This window comes from Neofelis nebulosa, chromosome 15 (assembly GCF_028018385.1).
Source record: "Neofelis nebulosa isolate mNeoNeb1 chromosome 15, mNeoNeb1.pri, whole genome shotgun sequence".
In the NCBI taxonomy this organism is placed as follows: Eukaryota; Metazoa; Chordata; class Mammalia; order Carnivora; family Felidae; genus Neofelis; species Neofelis nebulosa.
This window is the reverse complement of record NC_080796.1, coordinates 36,869,538-36,884,998: the sequence shown is the minus strand read 5'-3', so window position 1 is coordinate 36,884,998 and position 15,461 is coordinate 36,869,538. Positions and strand designations below refer to the sequence as shown.

At 36.2% G+C, this 15,461-nt stretch overlaps 1 protein-coding gene and 1 long non-coding RNA gene across 12 annotated transcripts in view; one reads left to right on the top strand and one right to left on the bottom strand.

Moving 5' to 3' along the window:
• Window positions 1-15,461, top strand: part of RPS6KC1 (ribosomal protein S6 kinase C1) — a 321,171-nt gene that overhangs the window by 74,354 nt on the left and 231,356 nt on the right. The gene's annotated exons all lie outside the window — the stretch shown is intronic.
• LOC131495787 (uncharacterized) lies at window positions 9,604-13,527 on the bottom strand. Its single transcript, XR_009254121.1, has 3 exons — window positions 12,736-13,527; window positions 11,806-11,938; window positions 9,604-10,139 (listed from the first exon to the last, which is right to left on the bottom strand). It is a non-coding gene; the product is annotated as an uncharacterized LOC131495787 (long non-coding RNA).

Here is a 15,461-nt window from a genome sequence, read left to right as displayed (position 1 = left end):
TTCCATAGTTTAGATATGTCATATCTTCATTATTATCAGTTCAAAATATTTTTTATTTTGTTTTGATTTTTTCGTTGTCCCATGGTTTTCTATTGCTGCTGTAACAAATTACCGCAGATTTATAATACATTATTTTATGGTTTTGTAGGTTAGAAATCCGAAATGAATCTTACTGAGCTAAAATCAAGGTATGGGCAACACTGTATTCCTTTCCAGAGACTTTAGGGGAGAATATGTTAACTCTGCCTTTTCCAGCCTCTAGAGGCTGCCTGCATGCCTTCCTCCATCTTCTAAATCAGCAGTGTTCTATCCCTTTGACCATTCTTTCCTAGGAACATCTCAGTCTGATCCTCAGCAAGGAAAGGTTATCTGATTTTAAGGACCCATGTGATTTGGTTAGGCCTATCCTGATAATCCGGGATAATTGCCCCATCAAGATTCTTAACCTTAATGACATTTGTAAAGTCACTTTTAGCCTAGTTCAGTAATATATTTACAGGTTCTTGGATTAGGTTGTGGCCATTTTTAGAGGCCCATTAGTCTGTCTGTTGCACCTGTGAATTACTTCTCAGTAATATACTTCTAAGTGTATCATAAGTATACAATTTAATTTCCCAGCATTGAGACTTTCCTAGTTATCTATTTGTTACTGATTTATAGCTTAATTCCATGGTGTTCAAAGAACTTTGTCTGAATAACTTCAGTTTTTTTGAGATTTGTTGAAGCTTTTTTTTATGGCCAAGTCACCCTGCCTATTTAATCATTTTAAATAGTACCTTGAAATGGAAATGCTTGCTACATTCAAAAAATTATTTGAGGGTTTCATGGTACTTTCTATTACATGGCTGTTGTCTTTTGTTTGTAGGACATTATCGTATAGTAGTCTCTGTCTTCTTTTTGGTAGTTAACCAATCCTTATAAAATAGTCATTCTGTATTACAGAATAGTCATAGCTACTTGTGATTAAATTGATTTTTCATCTGTATTAGATGTTTTTAAATTATTCTGTGACTAATGAAAACATACCTATTTTTGTGAAAAGGTACACAAGTACAGTCATGTTATAAAATAGTAATCTTGATTGAGTCCAGATCAGTGATAGCCCATTACCCTACAAAAGAAAAGTACACTGTAGGACAATAAAGAACAAAGACTTTGAGTACCTGGGACAAATAAAAGCAGAAATTGGAAACAAAGAACTCCAAATTGAATCTTTTGTTAATTGGTTTGGTGTTTGCAGCGAAGGGGGCAATGCCCTGACTTGAACTAGTAATTAAGACTCAGTTTTGCCCAGGCAACAAGAAGCAAAATGAGAAGGAATGATAAGGAGAGGCATAGATGTGACATGGTAATAATCCCTTTAAATGAAGTGACCCAGTAATATAGGAAATAGACTGTAGACTTTGTCTTGTGTGATCTAGAAAGTCAGGTCAATTCTGTTCCATTCAACAAAACTTTAATGGATGACTGTTAATGTTCACTAAAATCGACGAGCAGCTTATAAGTTGTCGAAGGGGAGAGAGTGGTAAATAAACAATTTAAAAAGTGCCATTACTTTATAGTTTCCTCCATTTTTCTCTTTAGTATCTCTTAGCTGTCTTCCATTTCTATCTTATTAGTTTTCATGATCCATTTTTATCAGAAAGTCTTACGGTAGATACCTTAATCTCCCTTACTTCTGATCTTTTATCATACATACCTGGCAAAACCCCAGCCCTGGATTAATTTATCCATTTGCTTTCAAGTATCCATGTTTCCCTTGTTTCTGGCTTACAGAGGCAGACAACTGGGCAACTAGCTGAGTGCTATTAGAAGAAGCCACACACTCTGGACAGATAGATAACCAAAATGAATTCATTGTTATTAATCTTAACTGGACTCTCAATAATGTTACTTACCCTTAATGTTCTTTTGTTAACTCTTCAGTGACTATTTCATCCAACCTCTGCTTTCCTAAAACTTCTGTTATTCCAATGATACCACACTTTTCTTAGTTCTCTAATTCTTAGGTTAACCTTTCTAAGTCTACTTTGCCAGCTCCTTCTTCCCCACTTGACCTTTAAATGTTGAAGTTTAGGGGCGCCTGGTAGCTCAGTCGGTTAAGGGTCTGACTTTGGCTCAGGTCATGATCTCACGGTTTGTGAATTCAAGCCCCACATCAGGCTGTCTTCTGTCGGCACAGAGCCCACTTTGCATCCTATGTTTCCCTCTCTTTCTACCCCATCCCCCCTTGCTCTCTCTCTCAAAATAAATAAACTTAAAAAAAAATATGTTGAAGTTTATTGAGACTTCATTGTCAACTTGCTTAGCCTTCTTACCCTACTTTCTTAGGTGATTTCAACATTATATAATTTCAGTGACTATGTAAAGTTGTATACTAGAAATGTAATGTGACACATATATGTAATTTAAAAAATTTCCAGTAGCCACATTAAAACTAAGACTTCCACTCACTCATATGTGGGATTTAAGAAATGAAACAAATGAAAAAGAAAAAAAAAAAAAAGGAGACAAACTAAAAACCCAGACTTTTAATATAGAGGACAAACAGATGGTTACCAGAGGGAAGGTGGGTAGGGGGAATGAGTGAAATAGGTGAAGGGGATAAAAAACAAAATAAAAAAACAAGCAAACAAATTAGGACTTCCACTGCTGGCCAAGGTAGGTAACAGAAGCAGTGTTTACGCTTCTTATTGAAGCAACTAAAAAACCAAACAAAGTATATGTAACGGTGGTTTTCAAGTCACTGGATATTAGACAGTGAAGGACAGTGGTTTCTGAGAGATAGAAAACAGATAAGGTGAGCTTTGATGATTGCCTAGCTTACGGTCTTGAGTTTCTAGGTTGTAACTAAGGAAGAAGGAAGGCAGATGAATTGGGTCAAAACCTCTAAGTTGAGGAGATGGGGCTGAACCCAGGAAGGCCAAGGCAGAGTTGGCAGGTAGGCCTTATTGGGTCATTGTCTGATGTCTAGTGTTTTATCTAGAGAGGAGATGGCTCTACAGAGATTTGCAGAGTATCCCTTGGAATACTTAACAGAGTAGTGATCAGTGCTTGGCCAGGAGAAACTACCCAGGACCAGAGAAAGATCCATTGAAAGAATTAGGGGAAACATTGTGGGTGCTCACACAGGGCTGGGAATAGTGTCTCTTCCTAACAAGTCATCTCTTTCATGGGGCATTGGGTAGGTAGAATATTCAAGAGTCTTACCCCGTTAGTGTGAAATAGTTTGCTCCAGACCCACCCTAACAAATCTTAGAAACAAGACCTAAAAGGATCAGACTGCTTCCAAGAATCATAACTGTATTCCAGAACAAAGCTTAACAATATTTGTAGGAATAAGAAAGTATCTACCACACAATAATGTAAATCCACAATATCTGGTATCTTTAAAAACTTACCGTTTATTCAAAGAAATAGAAAAAATTTGACCTGTAGTGAGGAAAAAAATCAATAATATATGTAGAAATAAGAAAGTATCTACCACCTAATAAGGTAAATACACAATGTCTGGCATCTTTAAGAACTTACCATTCATTCAAAGAAACAGGAAAAATTTGACTTGTAGTGAGGAAAATAATCATTCAGAACCCACTCAGAATTGACACACATTAGAAGGGAAGGAAGGATGAGGACTTTAAAACTTAGTGGAAATGTGTTCATTATATGGAGTTAAGTAGAACAATGGAAGATTTACAAAAGACCCAAATTGAACTTCTAGAGGTGAATGCTACAGTATGGGAAATAAAAATACAAGAAATGAGATTAGTGTCAGATTAGATATTGCAGAAGAAAGGATTAATGAATTGGAAGACATAGATAGTCTTCCAATAGATACTATCAAAAATGAAATGGAGATGAAAAAATCAATCAAAAATTATTACAACATCAGTAAGCTATAGCACAACTTTTCTCCATGTAATTGGAACCCCTAAAAAGGGAGGGGAAGAGGGAGACTGGATATTATTGGAATGAATAATGCCTGGAAGCTTTCCAAATTTGATGAAAATATTCCGTAGGTCCATGAGACCCAACATACCCCAGGCATAGGAAACATGAAAACCTACATTAGGGCAAATTTTAATCAAATCTCTCTAAACCAGCATTAATGAGAAAATCTGAAAATTAAAAGCAGGCAGAACAAAAGACATGTAGAAGAACAAAGATGAGAATGATGTCAGGTTTCTTGTTAGAAACAATGCAAACTATTGATTAACACCTTTAACATGCATAGAGAAAAAAAGCCTATCAAGTGAATTCTGTACCCAATGAAAGTGTATTTAAAAAATGAAGGCAAAACAAAGAATTGTCAAATGAGGAGTGCCTGGCTGGCTGAGTCAGTAGAACATGTGACTCTTGATCTTGGGGTCCTGAGTTCAAGTTCTACCTTGGGCGTGGAACCTACTTAAAAAAAAAAATGTTAATTGAGAGTGATGGATGTGTTCATTATTTTGATTGTGGTGTCTTTTTGTTTTTGTTTTGTTTTGGGGTTTTTTTTTTTTTTTTTTTGGTCTAGATAAATGTCAATCAGAACTTTTCAAAGAACCAACTTTTAATTTTGTTTGTCTTCTATTTTTTAATCTTCTATTTCATTAGTTTCTGCTTCTCCTGCTTTCTTTTTGTGTATTTCACTCTTCATTGTTTAGCATTATTTCTCTTAAGAGGTGAAAGCTTAGGTTATTGATTTGCGATCTTTTCAACATAGGTCTTTAAAGCTATAAAGTCCTTCTAAGCACTGCTTTTGCTGCATCTCATAAGTTTTGATTATGTTGCTTGTATTTTTATTCAACTTGAAATTCTCCTTCTGTTTCTGTTTTTGCTTCATCTGTTTTAGGACTTTTATTAGATGCATGCATGTTTATAACGGTTTTATCTTTCTGACTAACTTTTAACATTATAAAGTGTTTTTGTCTCTAGTAACATTTTTCTTAACATCTGTTTTGTTGGATATTACTAAAACTATTTACTTTTTTTCTTTTTTAAAAAAGTTTATTTATTTTGAGAGAGACAGAGGCAGTGCAATCAGGGGAGGGGCAGAGAGAGAGAGAGAGAGGGAGAGATTGAGAATCCCAAGCAGGCTCCACACTGCGAGCACAGAGCCCAACACAGGGCTCTAACTCACGAATCTGTGAGATCATGACCTGAGCTGAAATCGAGTCTGATGCTTAACCGACTGAGCCACCCATGCGCCCCAAGTTATTTACTTTTAATATGTTTGTTTTTTTGAATCAAAATACGTCTCCTGTAAACAGGATACAATTGGATCTTTTTTTAAAACAAATTTAGCTGTATAATCTCTGCTTTTTCATTGGCATTTTTAATCCATATACATTTAACATACTTAATAATGTGGTTAGACTTATGCTTGACATTTTGCTATTTGGTTTTTTAAATTTTATTATTAATTTTTTAATTCTTTGTTTTTTAAAAAAATTTTAAATGTTTATTTTTGAGAGAGTGCGACAGAACGTGAGCAGGAAGGGGAAGGGCAGAGAGAAAGAGAGAGAGAGACAGAGACACAGACTCCAAAGCAGGCTCCAGGCTCTGAGCTGTCAGCACAGAGCCTGACATGGAACTTGAACTCATGAGCTGTGAGATCATGACCTGAGCTGAAGTCGTGTGCTTAACCGACTGAGCTACCTGGGCGCCTCTCTGTTTGTTTTTTTTATGTCTCCTATCCTTTTTGTTTTTTGCCGCCTTGTGTCGTGAGTAGATTATTTTTTCTAGTATACCATTTATTCTCTTTTTTTTTTGGTAGATTATAACATTTTGAGTTTTTATTTTTCATAGTGTTTTTTCTGAAGATTATAGTAGTAAGTACTTTAACTTAAAATATTCTACTTCATTGCCTTAATTCTAGTAATATATAGGAATTTTACTTCAATATAGATCTCTTCCTACATCTTTTTGCTAGTATTGTCATATATGTTCCACTTGTATATAAGTCCTGTAGTGTAGTCTTATATTGTCTAAATGGACTTATTCTTTAAACCAGTTTGGAGAAGAAATGAGCTTATCTTTTGCTTCTTTTAAGATTTTCTGTTTTGGCTTTTGATAGTTTGGCTATTATATGTTTAGATGTGGATCTCTGGGTTTATCCTTCTTGGCGTTTGTTTTATTCTTGGTATTTGATGGTCTTCTTGGATATGTACGTCAATGTTCATCAATTTGGAAAGTTTTCACATATTATTTCTTAAATTTTCTGCCTTTTCTCTCCTTTTTCTGTTTCTTGGACTACATTATATATATTTTATTGTTCTTGATGGTATCTACAGATTTCTTAGCCTGGTCCCCCCTCCCTTTTTTATTATTTAATGTATTCATAGTTGATAATGTTTACTCATCTATCTTTAAATTTGTTGATTCTTTTTTTCTGTCATCTCAGTGTGCTGTTGAGTACTTTTTAATCCCAGAATTTCTATTTGATTTTGTTACAGTTTCTGTGTTTTTATTGTTAAAATATACTTGACTTGTTGTCATCCTTGCTTGATTCTAAACCATTCTGTTTGTACCAATAGTCTAACTGATCTTTTGAAAATGAACCTTCATCATGTCAGTTTCTTGCATTAAACTCATTGCTTTGAGGATAAGACCCAAAGATATTACGGTTTATGAGGCTATGAATGATTCGGTTTCTGCCTTTTTCTCCAGGCTCATATTGAATCAGTCCTAGTCACTTATTTTTTTTTTTTTTTAGCCACAGTGACCTTCTTTTACTTCCTAGAAGACACTGTGGCCCTTCCCATGTTCAAATTTTCGCAAAAGTTGTGCTCTGTTTGAGTGCTTTACTCTGCTTTTTCAACTGATATTTCCTCCTTGTTCATCAGGTCTCAGTTTCAATGATATTTCCTCAAGTGAACGTTTTTTCACCTCTGTTCATACCAGAAGAGATTTCCTGAACTTTGTTGTCATTGCACACTGTTTTGCTTCAAGTACTTATCATATTTACAATGAAATAATTATTTGTGTGGTTATTTACTGAATGAATATCTCTTTATTTACTTGTAATATCCTTGAAGGCAAGGCATTTTATCATTCAGTGTATTTCCTAGCACAGTGCCAGTTAACCTAGGAAATTGTCTATAAATATTTTTGAATGAGAATGATTCTATAGATCAGTATAAATGGGCACTTGACCAGGGAGAAGGAGAAGGCTTATAGGGAAGGCTTCTGCAGGAGGTGATAAATAAGTTGAATCCTAAAGTATGTGTAGTAAACAGCCAGTATGCATTAAGGTAGCTTTTGAAAATACCAAATAGGTTTAAATGCCTCTTGTCTGGTATATCAATATTCTGCACCAATATCCGTCTATTTGTCCCAAAGGTTTGACAATGTTTAGAATTCAGCCTTATGAAATGGCATTAATTATGTTTATTATTACATTTTATATTTGTAGCAATCATTATAAATAGTGGAACTCAGTATTGAGACTTATTGCTCATCTGACCCTGAGTTTGATTTCTGGCTTTAATAAATACGTTTCTGTCCTATTCCCTTACCTTGTCTTAGTCACGTCTTTCCTCTTCCACCATCCTTGGAACTGGAGCTCTGTTCTGTTTTGATCAGACCCAACCCCAATTCTCCACAATAAGGGTTTGGCCTGAAACTAAAGCTTGGCAGCTGGGAAACTATTATTTGATTTTCTGTAATACTTTCCTCATGTTCTTATTGGGAACAAGGTGAGGATAGATAGGCACTTTTAGCATATCACAGTAGCTAATATTCAAGGGAAGGATGGAGTAGTTCAGTTTAGAAATATTTATATCAAAATAGTTACATAAACTTGGACCTGGAAGGGTGAATTCTGCACTGCTTCTAAAAACTTTGGTTGTGAAAATAAATAAGCCTTTGTTTTCTAAGAGTTCTTTATTATGAGGGTTTTTCTGTACTGTAGGTAATCATCATAGATGTTTTCAAAATTGCTTTTTTAAAATTTTTTGAAAATGTTTATTTGTTTTTAAGAGGGAGAGAGTGTGAGTGGGGGGAGGGGCAGAGAGAGAGGGAGACACAGAATCTGAAGCAGGCTCCAGGCTCTGAGCTGTCAGCACAGAGCCTGATGTGGGGCTCGAACTCGTGGACCATGAGATCATGACCTGAGCTGAAGTCGGACGCTCAACCAACTGAGCCACCAGGTACCCCTAAAAATTGCCTTTTTTAAAAAGAAAAAGGACCTTACCAAAATATTAAAGGGTTGTGCTTTTTCCTTCATTTTAGATTTTATTGGTTCTGGAAACAGAACTTTATAGAATAGAAACCTTGGGCCTTAAGGAATGGCCATCTGAGGATGATGATTGGTATGCAATGTTAGTACATAGTAGTAGTAGTAGTAGTAGTAGTAGTAGTAGTAGTAGTAGTAATAATAATAATGAACATGACCTTCCCTTTAGTAGAACCAAAGCGTATGGATACAAAACAATATACTTTGGGCAGGATTTGGTTCTTCATTTGTCGGTCTCATGTCAGATACATGTGTCTGGTGGGTCTAGATGGAATGGATATTATACATTAAAAGCAATAGCAAACCTTCTGAACTTCTCATATTCAGGAGGCTTAGTATCCTGCAAGCTGATGGGCATAAAGTGCTATAATTCCCATAGGTTTATAACTGCAGGAAGAAAGTCTGGGTGAATCATTTTCTGTCATATGTTTCTTGAATTGTTGGGTATTTTGGTATCAACTTTCCTGTTGAGAGTTTCATGTTTTAATGACAAAACTGTTCACTGGAAATTATAGCTTGGAAAAGAGAACCACTCTCCTGCTTCTGCAAAAAGCTAGGTAAAACATTGATATAGGGTAAAGTAGCTGTGGAGTTTTATATTCAGATTGTATGAACGGTAAACAGAGCATCTAAAATAACCACTTGCACATTGCAACAAACACATCATCATTTGCTTAAAAAAGAGTTATAATTACAGTTGACGAAGCATGGACACCATAAAAAATGCATTAGTTTGGCTTGACACATTAATTACCTGTTTTTGCAGATGTTTTTATGTATTGTTGTGTGAACAGTTTACAAAATAATTACAGGAAAGTCGTATGGAAAATAAACTAAGTGGGTGGTTTCTCGTCTAAATATTTTCATTCATGTGAATCTGTGTGAGGCACAGCTGCTCTATTGCAAAAGCAGAGAGAGAGATGAGGATTCTCGAAGGGTTTTTTATTAGATGGTCTCGGTCATCAGTATTCTCACATTTTTATATCTTTAGCAACACAGTTTAAAAACATTAAAATGAGAGGGTTGATTTTAATTCCTGTGATTACTGGAAAAGGCCTAATTCTGGTCAGAAGAAATATAGATATCTATGAGTATTTTATGTTTTGTAATTAAAAACAATGTTTTTAAAGTTTATTTATTTTGAGAGAGAGAGAAAGAGAGCGTGCGCAAGCAAGGGAGGGTCAGAGAGAGAGGGAGAGAGAGAGAATCTCAAGTAGGCTCCCTACTGTCAGCACAGGGCCCGGTGGAGGGCTCTAACCCATGAACTGTGAGATCGTGACCTGAGCCGAAATCAAGAGTCAGAGGCTTAACTAACTGAGCCACCCAGGCACCCCAGATATCTATGAATCTGAACAAAACTAAAAAATCCTTAGTGGAAAAACTACTGGCATTTATTCATTTATTTCATTTATTTCAGTACTAGCAGTTAGGCACTTTGAGAAACAGTCGATCATTATTTCATGATTACTTGAGTTACATAGTTTTATTGAACTTACAGCTTAGTTAATCGTAATAGTTAAATATTGAGTCTTATGTAAATTACACAGAAGTTCAGTTTATCTATTCTCTTATAGGAAGTTTTGAAAATGTAAATCTGCTTTTTCTCATGAGCTTACTGTTTTGTCATTAGTGGTCTCAAAGTGTGTTTCATTTGAAAAATAACCAGGTCGTTATGCAGGCATTTGTACTTTTCTAAACTGTTAAGAAACAGGTTTTCCAAAATTGTAATTGTCAAACAATAAAAAGTTCATAGACTTCATTCTGTTTTACATAGTGGTTTAAAATTATGTAGAGTATCTGTGCTTGTGTTTCCATGATGCTGTCATGACAATTTTTCATAAAATTAAAGTAGATTGTCCTTTTAGTTCAATCATGCCACTTCTACACCATGTTCCTCCATATTCCTTTTGTATGATTTCACCTGCATAGATGATGAAGACAATAATTATAGATGACATTTTCTGAAATACATATACTGTAACTAGTTAAGTTAGAGAAAGGCATTCAGTTATAGAAAGAGGTAATTAGAATATCTCTAGGCATGAAGGCATTGTTATCAGACCAGGTAGTATTGGTGCAAAGTCATTCATTTGCTTTCCCATTCATTTATTTAACAAAATATTATTGAGGGTCTTCTATATGTGATGTTCTGTGATAACATTGAAATGACTGTAAACATTGAGATAACTGTGTCTGGAACATCATAGATGCTCAGTAACTAGTAGGCATTTTGCCTTCTGAAGAGGATAGGAGGGGCAGGAATATGTATATCCTTACTTGTTGGGGAGGAGTTTCTTTGTTATCCTGAAATGGGCTTCGAATGTGATACACTGTGGGAGTGTCGCTTGGCACAGTCTGAATTGTTTAAATGTGGAGATAAATATCTTCATGTTAAATAAATCTGGAAATGGAATGGAGTCTGTCTAATTCTGATATACACTAGTAGTTTAATTTTTTAAGGTGGGGATGCATTTAAGGAGTCTGTGAAACTTCTAGGATTCAGAAGAATTAACTGCGGGGGCGCCTGGGTGGCGCAGTCGGTTAAGCGGCCGACTTCAGCCAGGTCACGATCTCGCGGTCCGTGAGTTCGAGCCCCGCGTCAGGCTCTGGGCCGATGGCTCGGAGCCTGGAGCCTGTTTCCGATTCTGTGTCTCCCTCTCTCTCTGCCCCTCCCCCGTTCATGCTCTGTCTCTCTCTGTCCCCAAAATAAATAAAAAAGGTTGAAAAAAAAAATTTAAAAAAAAAAAAAAAAAAGAAGAATTAACTGCTTATAATCAGCAATTCTGCTGATTGCTTTACATCGTCTTAAAGGAAAATATGTTATCCAACGTCATGATATCAAGAAAACAGTTTGTTGGAGTCCTCCATGGATTTGCCACTTCTTAAGATGTCTCACTTAGAGCCGGTGAAAGAAATGAGCAAAAGCCTTTGTGCGGCTTGGGGGACTTTCGTATTTACTAGTATAGTAGATAAACAATTCTTAGTCTATGTGGAGTTTCATTTCCGTATTTTCCCTTATTTTTATTCCATCTCAGAAGGCAAAATTTTTGCTCCTAAGTTTTAATTCTTCATTCCTTTTCCTTCAGGGTGTCTCAATCTCCTTTTAAACTTTTTATCTTAATCTTTTAGAAGCCATGGATAACAGCATAAGGGACACTTAGGGATTGACTGTCTGTCTGTCTATCTAGACAAGAGTTTATTGTCATAAAGAGACTGGCCAGGTGATGTTGTTTTGAGGGGATTGACTAGTTTTTTGGGCACTCCCCTTTCAAATGCAAAACAAAAAATGGATTAGGGAACAGGAAGGAAATAGTTGAATGTAGAAGACTGTCTCTGTAGGCATTTAACACTCTATGATCTAATGATGTGTTAGTTTTCATTCAGTATTAACTGATAGAAAAACTACTAAGCAACACTGAAAGGAGTCCTAATTGAGGCAATGCCTGGACATGAATATTATTATGACTTTTGCTTTTACTATTCTTTGGTGACTCTTTGGACTTTTGGGGTCACATAACACTTGGTTTTGAAAAGACATTAATATGGAGTTGGTTAAATGCAAATGGGAAGCAGATTCCCTGACTGACCCGGTTTTGTTATATGTGGAAAGGCTGATGGCCCCAGTTGTGGTAGACATGTAGAACCATAAATTACTGTTTTTCTCAAGGTTGCCTTTTGTTGTCAGAACACTTAGCAAAAGTCAGAAATGGTAGGCTATACCTGAGAAGAACAAAAAAACCCATTAACTATAATAAATCAGCACTAAAAAAAAAAAAAGCAACTATAACCACCAAGGCCATCGTATTCTTTTTGCTACTAAAGTTGTTACATTAAAAAAAAGAAAAAAGTAAAAGAAAAAAAAAGGGAAGCACCAATAAACAAAAACTCATTCCCTTAAAGCCAGGATGATTTGAATGTTCTTTCTAATGTAATAAATCTGAGTAAAAATCAGGCATGTTTGACCAAGAATATAGTGGCGTAGGGGTTACTGGAGAGTGTTTGTTGGAGTAGAGAAACAGAGATAAGAATATAAGATGTGCCTAAAGTAGGGTCTTATGCAAGGATTAAAGTCTGTGTGTGTGGCAAAAATCAAGTATAGTTCAAATAGTCTTAAAAATCCCTTAAGATTTTCCGTGAAATACAGATGTAGGCATACTGTCTTCCAAGTAGTCTAACATGGCCAGTTTTTCCTTCAGCATTGATTTTCTTTTGTTGAACCAGTGAGGCATTAGCTATATTCTTTTTGGTGACTAAGGGTAGAATAACAGACTTGGAAGAACTACTTTTTATTCTGGTTTGTGAAGCTGATTTTCACTAGTGCTGTGAATAATAATGTCTTTTTATTTTATTTTATTATTATTATTATTATTATTATTATTATTATTATTTTTTTTTTTTATGGGTAAAGGAGAAAAGACCTGTGTTTTCCAAAGAAATCCTTGGGTAACAAGGATGTTTTGAGAGACCACTTTTTCTCAGAAAGGCCCACTCTCTTGCACACTGTGTGAAATGTATACCTCTTTGTAGCTCTCATTTTCGTGTGTCCTTGTCTGTCATTTCCAGTCTCTTTCTGTCTGATTCTCCTCTGCTGTGTTGTCTGATAGGCTCCTGTCTCAACTCTTCATGCTTATTTTCTCGTCCTCTTCGTTCCCATACTCACTTGTACTTGTCCCGTGCTCTGTATTTTTCTTGTTCTACTCAGTAACAGTAGCATAATCCACTTCAAATTCAGTCACCTGGAGTGTGGTATCATAAGACCTGGTTTCAGTTTTGGTCTCTCATATTAACTTTTTAACTGAGAAAGACATTCCACATCCCTGAGCCTTAATTTCTTAGCTGTGTCAGGAAGGTAACATATCTCTTGTAACTAGAATCTGATGTAATGAAAGGAGTGCCAAGTAGTGATGGCTTCTTGAATCAATTAGAATTTTGTGATTCCGTTATGTATAGACTGTGCCTTCTGTAAAACTTAGTAGCAAGTCAGAGTTGGTGCTCTGAGAAATGCAGGCCAGGCAGTCCAGTGTTTCTAAAAATTTCAAGAACAACTTTGGACTTTCTCCTCATTTCTATTCAGCTACACCCGATTCTTTCACAGATCAGACTCTATAATCACCCTATACCCATCCTCTCTCCTGATCAGAAATTGGTACGGTGAAGAAGTACAGGTTGACACAGTATACATAACACATGTTTTTGGCACAGTGGGACTTCTTGACATAAAGGGTAGTAGATAAGGGGAGTAGGTTTTCTCTTTTCGATGCCAGAGCCCAGTGGATATTCTTACTGTATCTGAAATTAACAGAAATGTAGAGAAACTTACTGAAGGTACTAGAATGTAAAATATGTATCCATTTTTAAAAGCATTTGCTGGGTGGCTCAATCAGTTAAGCGTCTGTTTCCCTCTTGATTTCGGCTCAGGTCATGATCTCGGCTCAGGTCATGTTCTCCTAGTCGTGAGATGGAGTCCTGCATCATTGGGCTCTGTGCTGAGTGTGGAGCCTGCTTAAGATTCTCTTTCTCCCTCGCTCTCTGCTCCTCCTCTACGCTCATGCATGCACTGTTTCTCTAAAAAAAAAAAAAAAAAGAAGAAGAAGAAGAAATGCATTTAGTAAGTGTCTACCTGGGTATAATACTGAAGAGGTAATAGCTGAAGACCTATAATGGGATTAAAAGTTGAATTTCAGATAACTTGGTTTTCCTGGAAAAATAATCATTATGGGCTGTGTTTGTGTCTTAACAGGAAGATTAAGAAATTAGGGTTAGGGTCTACTTAAAATTTTTAATCAGTTAAAATCTGTTTCAAGTCATACTTATCAATACTTTGATCAGTTAAAATCATTCCAGAAATCTATCGATTAATCTTTTCTTCCTCGTACTCACAGACCTCAGTAAGTGTCCAGCAGTAAAAATCCGCAAGAGGTGATTTTCATCCTTGGCTGCCGCTGTTGAGCAGCAGTGCTTGTGACCTAGTTTTAAGGGGCTGGTAAGGAAGGAGGCATAGTATGTATATTTAAGGTTACATTTAAAAAGCCTTCCAGTATTCCATCACTCCATTGTTGTTTCCATGGAAGCGGAACCACTATTAGCAGCAGGCGTCCATTTCAACTGCTGGCTTCCGGTTTTGTTTCTCTGTTACTATGGAGACTGCCTAGAAAGCAGCAGAGGCACCAAAAGTTTAAAAAACAATGATTTGATTACAAAATACGGTTTTAACTCCAGCTTGCATTAGGTGCTCCACGGCCTTGGCGTTTTTGAATTTCAAATTATTTTGGGAAACAAATTGATTTTTTGGAATGAAAACAAATTTTGAGGTTGTATTAAGGCTTGTAAGCACACTGCATTAAATAAATTGCCATAGTTTCTGTTACATCTTAGCCTACGATGAATAAGAAATTTTAAATGAGGGATTTAAATTAGGGCATGAAAAGGTATAACCTGGTATGAGAAACACTAATGATAATGGGAGCAGCCGTTAGACTAAGTCCATGAAAGGTAAACTCTAAAGGATGAGTAATGTGTAGAAATAGTAAATGTTTCTTATTTCTGTGGCACATTTTACCTTCACAACATATTTCAGTTGCTTAGGTAGCTTTCACAGATAGATTATATAAAAATAAAAGCTTGAGTTTAGAAATTAAATATATTTTAAGGACAGAGAGGGATCATATTGAAATTTAAACATTTTAATTTTAATTGAAGTTTGAGGTGTTGGAGAGTTAATAAATGTAGACTGTTCCATAGTTAAAAAGCAATAGAGATTCCCCCCCCACCCCCACCCCCCAGCCCCCAAGACTAGTTACAGTTTTGAAGTATTCATAAAGGAGGGAAGAGATGGAACAGTCATGTATAAGCTGTGAAAGGAAGGTTTTTAAGCAAAACTGCACCCCAAACTCTGTTGCCGGTTTCCTTTGAGGGCTCTATTCGGTCTGGATTCTTCAGTTTGCATGCGAGAAAATCCACATTTGAACTCTAGTAGGCAAAGAATGGCAGGAATGTAGGTTTGGCTGAAATCTGGGACCCCAGTCGCACCAGGATTCCTTTTTTTGTCTCTCATAACTGCTTCCCTCTGTTAAATTCCTTCTTTCTGATTGGCTCTTAGCGCATTGGCAGAGACTGTGGCTGTTGGCAGTTCCCAGTCCTCTTATTTCCAGCGTCAATAGCAAAGAGGGACTGATTGGCCCAGTTTGTTTTGGGCCAATTCCTCCCTTCTCCACCTGTGGCCAAGAGGGCGGGATTTTGTGAT